General features: G+C 44.0%; 1 protein-coding gene across 1 annotated transcript in view; it reads left to right on the forward strand.

Moving 5' to 3' along the window:
* The window catches only part of ZBTB9 (zinc finger and BTB domain containing 9), a 76,670-nt gene extending 70,189 nt beyond the window's left edge, over nucleotides 1-6,481 (forward strand). Inside the window, exon 5 of the transcript XR_015152990.1 lies at nucleotides 5,954-6,481. The gene's annotated coding sequence lies outside the window, so the exon portion shown is untranslated. The remainder of the gene's footprint in view (nucleotides 1-5,953) is intronic.
* Nucleotides 6,482-7,327: the final 846 nt, after the last annotated feature.

Below are 7,327 nucleotides of genomic sequence, written 5' to 3' on the forward strand. Positions count from 1 at the left end.
GTGAAGAGTTCTGACAAAATGTCGTCCCCTGGAGGAGGAAATGGCAACCCACTCTGATATTCTTGCTTAGAGAACCCCGTGGACAGTATGAAAAGACAAAAAGATATAACATCAGAAGATGAGCCCCCCAGGTTGGCAGGTGCCCAATATGCTACTGGGGAAGAGTGTAGAGCAATTATTAGTGGCTCCAGAAAGAATGAAGCAACTGGGCCAAAGTGGAAACGATGCTCTGTTGTGGATGTCTGGTGGTGAAAGTAAAGCCCAATACTGTCAAGAACAGAAGCATTCAGGAAAGGGCAGGAGAGAGGAGACTCCAGTCCACACGTCTTACCAAATTCCCAGAATCATTCTCACTGGACTCCATCCTGGATGAGTGATGTGCGCCACCAGGAAGGACACTGAGTTGGAGTCATTGGCCAGAGACAACTCAGAAACTGAAACTGTTTACCTCAGACTGGGACTTGAACCCTTGTGCTGGGACTCAAACCCAGCCAAAACCCATGGTTTCAGGCCCTAATGAAGCTCTGGTTCTTGACGTCTCATCACAGAAAAAATTCAGTGAGAGACAAAGTGATAGGTAAGAAGTGGGTTTATTCAGATTCAGAGAGAAGCACACTCAACAGACAGAGTGTGGGCCATCGCAGAGGGCGAGTGAAGCCACAAAATGTGGCATGGTTAGTTTTTATGGGCTAGTTAATTTCACCTCCTAATAAGTGGGAGGATTATTCCAATTGTTTTGGGGAAGGGCTAGAGATTTCCAGTAATTGGGCCACCACCCGCTCCCTGGTCTTTTGACAGTGCCTTGGAACTGTCATAGGGCTTCCCTGGTAGCTCAACTGGTAAAAAATCCACCTGCAACGCAGGAGACCCTGATTTGATTCCTGGGTCGGGAAGATCCTCTGGAGAAGGGATAGGTTACCAATTCTATTATTCTTGGGCTTCCCTGGTGGCTCAGATGGCAAAGAATCCACCTACAAAGTGGAAGACTTGGATTTTATCCCTGGGTTGGGAAGATCCTCTGGAGAAGGGAATGGCTACCCACTCCAGTATTCTGGCCTGGAGAATTCCATGGTATAGTCCATGGACAACAAAGAGTTGGGTACGGCTTTCACTTTCACTTTTGGAGCTGTCATGGCACCTCTGGCATGTCATTAGCTTGCCAGTTGACGTTCAAAGACTTATCTGCCAGCTTGGACTCATCTGATTCTAATCGGTTTATATTGTGTCTTTGGGCTATGCCATTTTTTCAAAAGTTGTGCCCTGCCCTTTTCTCTCCTGTTACAAGGCCAACCCCATCACCATAAAACCCAAGACTGTGAGCCATGTGGCAGAGCAGTTCTCCTGTGTTCCCTCGCCCTGCTGCTATCTGCCCGGGCACCCCTTCACAGTAAAGTCTTTTGCTTTTTTTGCATGTCTTTTGATTGTTAGACAAGAGCCCACTCTTAGGCCCTGGAAGGAGTTCCCTTCCTGCAACAGATTGGGAAGCCACTCTGAAGGAGAAAAACCAGGTCTCATCAAGGAATATTCCCCAACCCCAGAGAAGGGGGACCTGGCTGGATTTGCCTAGCTGATTTTGTTACCAAGTCCAAGCTGACTCTGCTCACTGCACAAGAGGCCAATGAATCTGAGAGATGAGGTGTTTAGGACAGAAAATGACTTTATTCGAAAAGTCAGATGACGTAAAGATAGCAGGCTAATGTCTCAAAATAACCATCTTGTCGGTCCCTGGAGGCCAGTTTCTTTTATAGAACAGGGAGGGGAAGGAGTTGAGGAAGTAAAGTTAAAAGGCCATTATCTTGCAAGTATCTCCTGGAATCCTTTGTGGATCACAACAAACTGTAGAAAATTCTTAAAGAGATGGGAATACCAGACCACCTTACCTGCCTCCTGAGAAATCTGTGTGCAGGTCAAGAAGCAACAGTTAGAACCGGACATGGAACAAACAGACTGGTTCCAAATCAGGAAAGGAGTACGTCAAGGCTGTATATGGTCACCCTGCTTATTTAACTTATATATAGTACATTATGCGAAATTCCAGGCTGGATGAAGCACAAGCTGAACTCAAGACTGCCAGGAGAAATATCAATAACCTCAGATATGCAGATGACACCACCCTTAGGGCAGAAAGCAAAGAACTGAAGACCCTTTTGATGAAAGTGAAAGAGGAGAGTGAAAAAGCTGGCTTAAAGCTCAACATTCCAAAAACAAAGATCATGGCATCCAGTCTCATCACTTCATGGCAAATAGATGGGGTAACAATGGAAACAGTGACAGGCTTTATTTTCTCGGGCTCCCAAATCACTGCAGATGGTGATTGCAGCCATGAAATTAAAAGACACTTGCTCCTTGGGAGAAAAGCTATGACTAACCTAGACAGCATATTGACTAAGCACAGGCGGTTAATGCAAAGAAATAGCATTAATGCTATTTCCTCAGCGATCAATGCAAAGAAATAGAGGAAAACAACAGAATGGGAAAGACTAGAGATCTCTTCAAGAAAATTAGAGATACCAAGGGAACATTTCATGCAAAGATGGGAACAATAAAGGACAGAAATGGTATGGACCTAACAGAAGCAGAAGATATTAAGAGGTGGCAAGAATACACAGAAAAACTATACAAAAAAGATCTTCACAGTCCAGATAATCATGATGGTGTGATCACTCTCCTAGAGCCAGACATCCTGGAATGTGAAGTCAAGTGGGCCTTAGAAAGCATCACTACGAACAAAGCTAGTGGAGGTGATGGAATTCCAGTTGAGCTATTTCAAATCCTGAAAGATGATGCTGTGAAAGTGCTGCACTCAATATGCCAGCAAATTTGGAAAACTCAGCAGTGACCACAGGACTGGAAAAGGTCAGTTTTCATTCCAATCCCAAAGAAAGGCAATGCCAAAGAATGCTCAAACTACTGCACAATTGCACTCATCTCACATGCTAGTAAAGTAATGCTCAAAATTCTCCAAGCCAGGCTTCAGCAGTACGTGAACCGTGAACTTCCAGATGTTCAAGCTGGTTTTAGAAAAGGCAGAGGAACCAGAGATCAAATTGCCAACATCTGCTGGATCATTGAAAAAGCAAGAGAGTTCCAGAAAAACATCGATTTCTGCTTTATTGACTATGCCAAAGCCTTTGACTGTGTGGATCACAATAACCTGTGGAAAATTCTGAGAGAGATGGGAATACCAGACCACCTGACCTGCCTCTTGAGAAACCTGTATGCAGGTCAGGAAGCAACAGTTAGAACTGGACATGGAACAACAGCCTGGTTACAAATAGGAAAAGGAGTACGTCAAGGCTGTATATTGTCACCCTGCTTATTTAACTTATAGGCAGAATACATCATGAGAAATGCTGGACTGGAAGAAACACAAGCTGGAATCAAGATTGCCAGGAGAAATCTCAATAACCTCAGATATGCAGATGACACCATCCTTATGGCAGAAAGTGAAAAGGGACTAAAAAGCCTCTTGATGAAAGTGAAAGTGGAGAGTGAAAAAGTTGGCTTAAAGCTCAACATTCAGAAAATTAAGATCATGGCATCCGGTCCCATCACTTCATAGGAAATAGATGGGGAAACAGTGGAAACAGTGTCAGACTTTATTTTTTGGGCTCCAAAATCACTGCAGATGGTGACTGCAGTCATGAAATTAAAAGATGTTTACTCCTTGGAAGGAAAGTTATGACCAACCTAGATAGCATATGCAAAAGCAGAGACATTATTTTGCCAACAAAGGTCTGTCTAGTCAAGGCTATGGTTTTTCCTGTGGTCATGTATGGATGTGAAAGTTGGACTGTGAAGAAGGCTGAGCGCCAAAGAATTGATGCTTTTGGACTGTGGTGTTGGAGAAGACTCTTGAGAGTCCCTTGGACTGCAAGGAGATCATTCTGAAGGAGATCAGCCCTGGGATTTCTTTGGAAGGAATGATGCTAAAGCTGAAAGTCCAGTACTTTGGCCAACTCATGTGAAGAGTTGACTCATTGGAAAAGACTCTGATGCTGGGAGGGATTGGGGGCAGGAGGAGAAGGGGATGACAGAGGATGAGATGGCTGGATGGCATCACTGACTCGATGGACGTGAGTCTGAGTGAACTCCGGGAGTTGGTGATGGACAGGGAGGCCTAGCGTGCTGCAATTCATGGAGTCGCAAAGAGTCTTACACGACTGAGCGACTGAACTGAACTGAGACAGCATATTAAAAAGCAGAGACGTTACTTTGTCAACAAAGGTCCATCTAGTCAAAGTTATGGTTTTTCCAGTAGTCATGTATGGATGTGAGAGTTGGACCATAATGAAGGCTGAGCACCGAAGAATTGATGCTTTTGAACTGTGGTTTTGGAGAAGATTCTTGAGAACCCCTTGGACTGCAAGATCAAGCCAGTCAGTCCTAAAGGAAATCAGTCCTGAATATTCATTGGAAGGACTGATGCTGAAGCTGAAGCTCCAATAATTTGGCCACCTGATGCAAAGAGCTGTCATTTGAAAAGACCCTAATGCTGGGAAAGATTGGAGGAGAAGGGGACGACAGAGGATGAGATGGTTGGATGGCATCACTGACTCAATGGTCATGAGTTTGAGCAGGCTCTGGGACTTGGTGATGGACAAGGAACGCTGCACTCCATGGGGTTGCAAAGAGTTGGACTGAACGGATCTCTTGGAATGTTTAACTTCAAGGAGGGGATGTGTTGCTTCATTCTTGTAGCCATTCACAGGTGGGCACCTGTCAGATCTGCCTCTGAACTGAACAGTCACTTTTAGTTTAACAGTCAGGCAGAGGGGCAGGATTCCCTGAGGCAGTCCATTATATATGATTGTAATAACAAAAGCACCAAAGAGGAGGGGGGAGGTTAAAGAAACAGATCCACCCTGGAGTCAGAAATGGCCCTTCCCTGCAACAATTTCAGAAGTGTTCTGGACCAGTGACTTCTGTATGCCAACTATTCTTCCTTATTCTTCTTCAGAGGAGTGTCTATTGTGATTATTCTGGCCCAGACTCACCATGGTATTTTGGGTGTGTATGAGATAAATAACTTGCCTTTTTAGATCATAGGCATTCCATTCAAGAGCTGCGTTCAGACCTGATGTAGATCACAAGATCCTGGACCTTGGGCTTAATGTCATGATTGATGCCTCTTTATGGCTTCCTGAAGTGGGGATGAGCATACTTTGCCTGGAGGGAGAACAGAAATAATTGTTGGAGGACAGATTGGTAGGTTGATTTAATTGATGGCTCCAACTCATCACTCTTCCCTATAGCCACTTCCTTTGTCCTGTAAATTTGTGGTTTCTTGTGATAGCTTATGGTGAAAGACGTTGGATTCGTAATCTTGGAAGATTTAGCTTCGGTACCAGAGAACAGGCTTGATCACTCAAGAGCTTTTGGGTATCAGAGTTTTATTAAAGTGAAAAAGGACTGAGAAAGCTTCTGACATAAACGTCAGAAGGGGGACGGAGAGTGCCCTCCTTATCAAGGCCTTATATACTTTTACCAGACCCACTCCCACAACATAGGTCTTAAGACAACAAGATTAGTCAGAAGGTTCTTGTTAAGAAGCAGAAACATGTCCTCAAGCAAGATACATTGTTATTGTATAATCATTAGCACAGAACTTAAGGAAAAACATACCCTTGAGAAAGATGAGTTTTGTTGTGTAATCATTAGCTCTGGGCTTAAAGAAAATAATGTCTTAAGTGACTAAGAGAAAGCAATGCAGAAAAGAAAGTTTGTCCTTTTCTCCTCTGAACCCCATTTGGAGGAGCAGAGGACTTCTTATCAACCTAAGAATTAACTCTCTCATTTGCATAACAGAAGCAGAGTCAATTTCCCCACCCTCTTTTTTGAAAAATATTTATTTGACTGCACCTTTATTTAAAATATGTATTTTATATAAAACATATATTGCATATTTATAAAAATATATAAAATAAATGAAAAATATTTATTTATTTGACAGGCCTTATTTGTTGCACTCCGGATCTTTGGTCTTTGCTGTGGCATGGGAGACCTTTAGTTGCAGCATGCAAGATCTAGTTCCCTGATCAGGGATCGAACCCATACCCCCTGCATGGCGAGTATGGAGTCTTAGCCAGTGGACCACGAGGGAAGTCCCTCCCCAACCTCTTGAAGAATTAGAATTTAGCCATGTGGCCTGCTGTGGCCATTGTAGTAATGTTGACCGACTTGACGAAAGCAGAGGCTAGAACAAGTGTGATTCTGCTACTTCTCTTGGTCCTCTGTGACCGCCATGAGAACACGTGAATGTGAGGTCATGCCAGGCTTAAGCTGCGGAGGGACGACGCGTGACGGAAACTGAGCTGGCCCAGCTGAGGTTATCTTAGACAAGCCAGACGGTAGCAGACCTGCCGGGTGATGACGAAGGCATGAATGTACCCAACTAAGAACAGCTAAGCCTGGCCCAGTCAGCAGAATTGTCCACTTCAACCATAATCTGTGGGAAAAAATAAATATTTCTGTCACGCGAGTATATGTTCCTCGGTTCTTTGTCTCGTCACAACAAAGATTTGGAGCGACGGACATTAAAGTCCTCGGCGCGTCACAGCTCTCAAGTCTTGGACAAACCGTGCTACAGCTCTTAGGCAAATCAGTGTTACAGCTCCATTTTATTTAGAAGATAGCAGGAGAACCCAAGACTCGAAGAGAAGAGAATGGAGGAGTGCGTGGGGTGGAGGGGGGGGGGGCGGGAAGAGAGAGAGAGCGCGCACGCTCGGGAGAGAGAGAGAGAGAAAGAGAGAGAGCGCGCGAGCGAGCCGGCGCACGGACGTGGGAGAGTCGGTGAGAGAGCTCTTTGCCTCCTCCTTTTACGTTTTTTCCCTCCACCTGGGCCTGCCCTATGCAAATTGGGCTTAGCCAGGACTGCTGTTTGTTCTGCCTGAAGTCTTCACTCTGGTCCTTGGACCTCCCTTTGACCTTCCTTGTCTTTTAGCCACCGCCATTTTGGACTCCTTTTCCCTATTCTACCTACCTAACATTCCCACAGAACTAATAGATGATTTTTGTTTTAAGTTGCTAAGCTTTGGGATAGTTTTGTTACGTAGCAATAACTACCTGATACATGGTTATTGGTTATGAATGTACATTTTTTAAAGATTAGGAAAGGACTAGATAAATGTTAAGAAAAATGAATTGTGGTGATTTTTAGTTTTTTCTTCTATTATCCCTAATAACTATGTTTCCCAGTTATAATAAAAAGAAAGCAGAATAACATAATGGTAAAGATCATAGACCTCAGAGAAATCTTAGGTTCTAATATGTTAACTAAAAAAGATGCATAACGTGAGAGTTACAAGTTAAGTTTTATCTGGTTCAA

The sequence above is a fragment of the Bos grunniens genome, chromosome 23 (genome assembly GCF_055505025.1).
Source record: "Bos grunniens cultivar Pamir isolate PY7600 chromosome 23, Bosgru_T2T1.0, whole genome shotgun sequence".
NCBI classification, from domain to species: domain Eukaryota; kingdom Metazoa; phylum Chordata; class Mammalia; order Artiodactyla; family Bovidae; genus Bos; species Bos grunniens.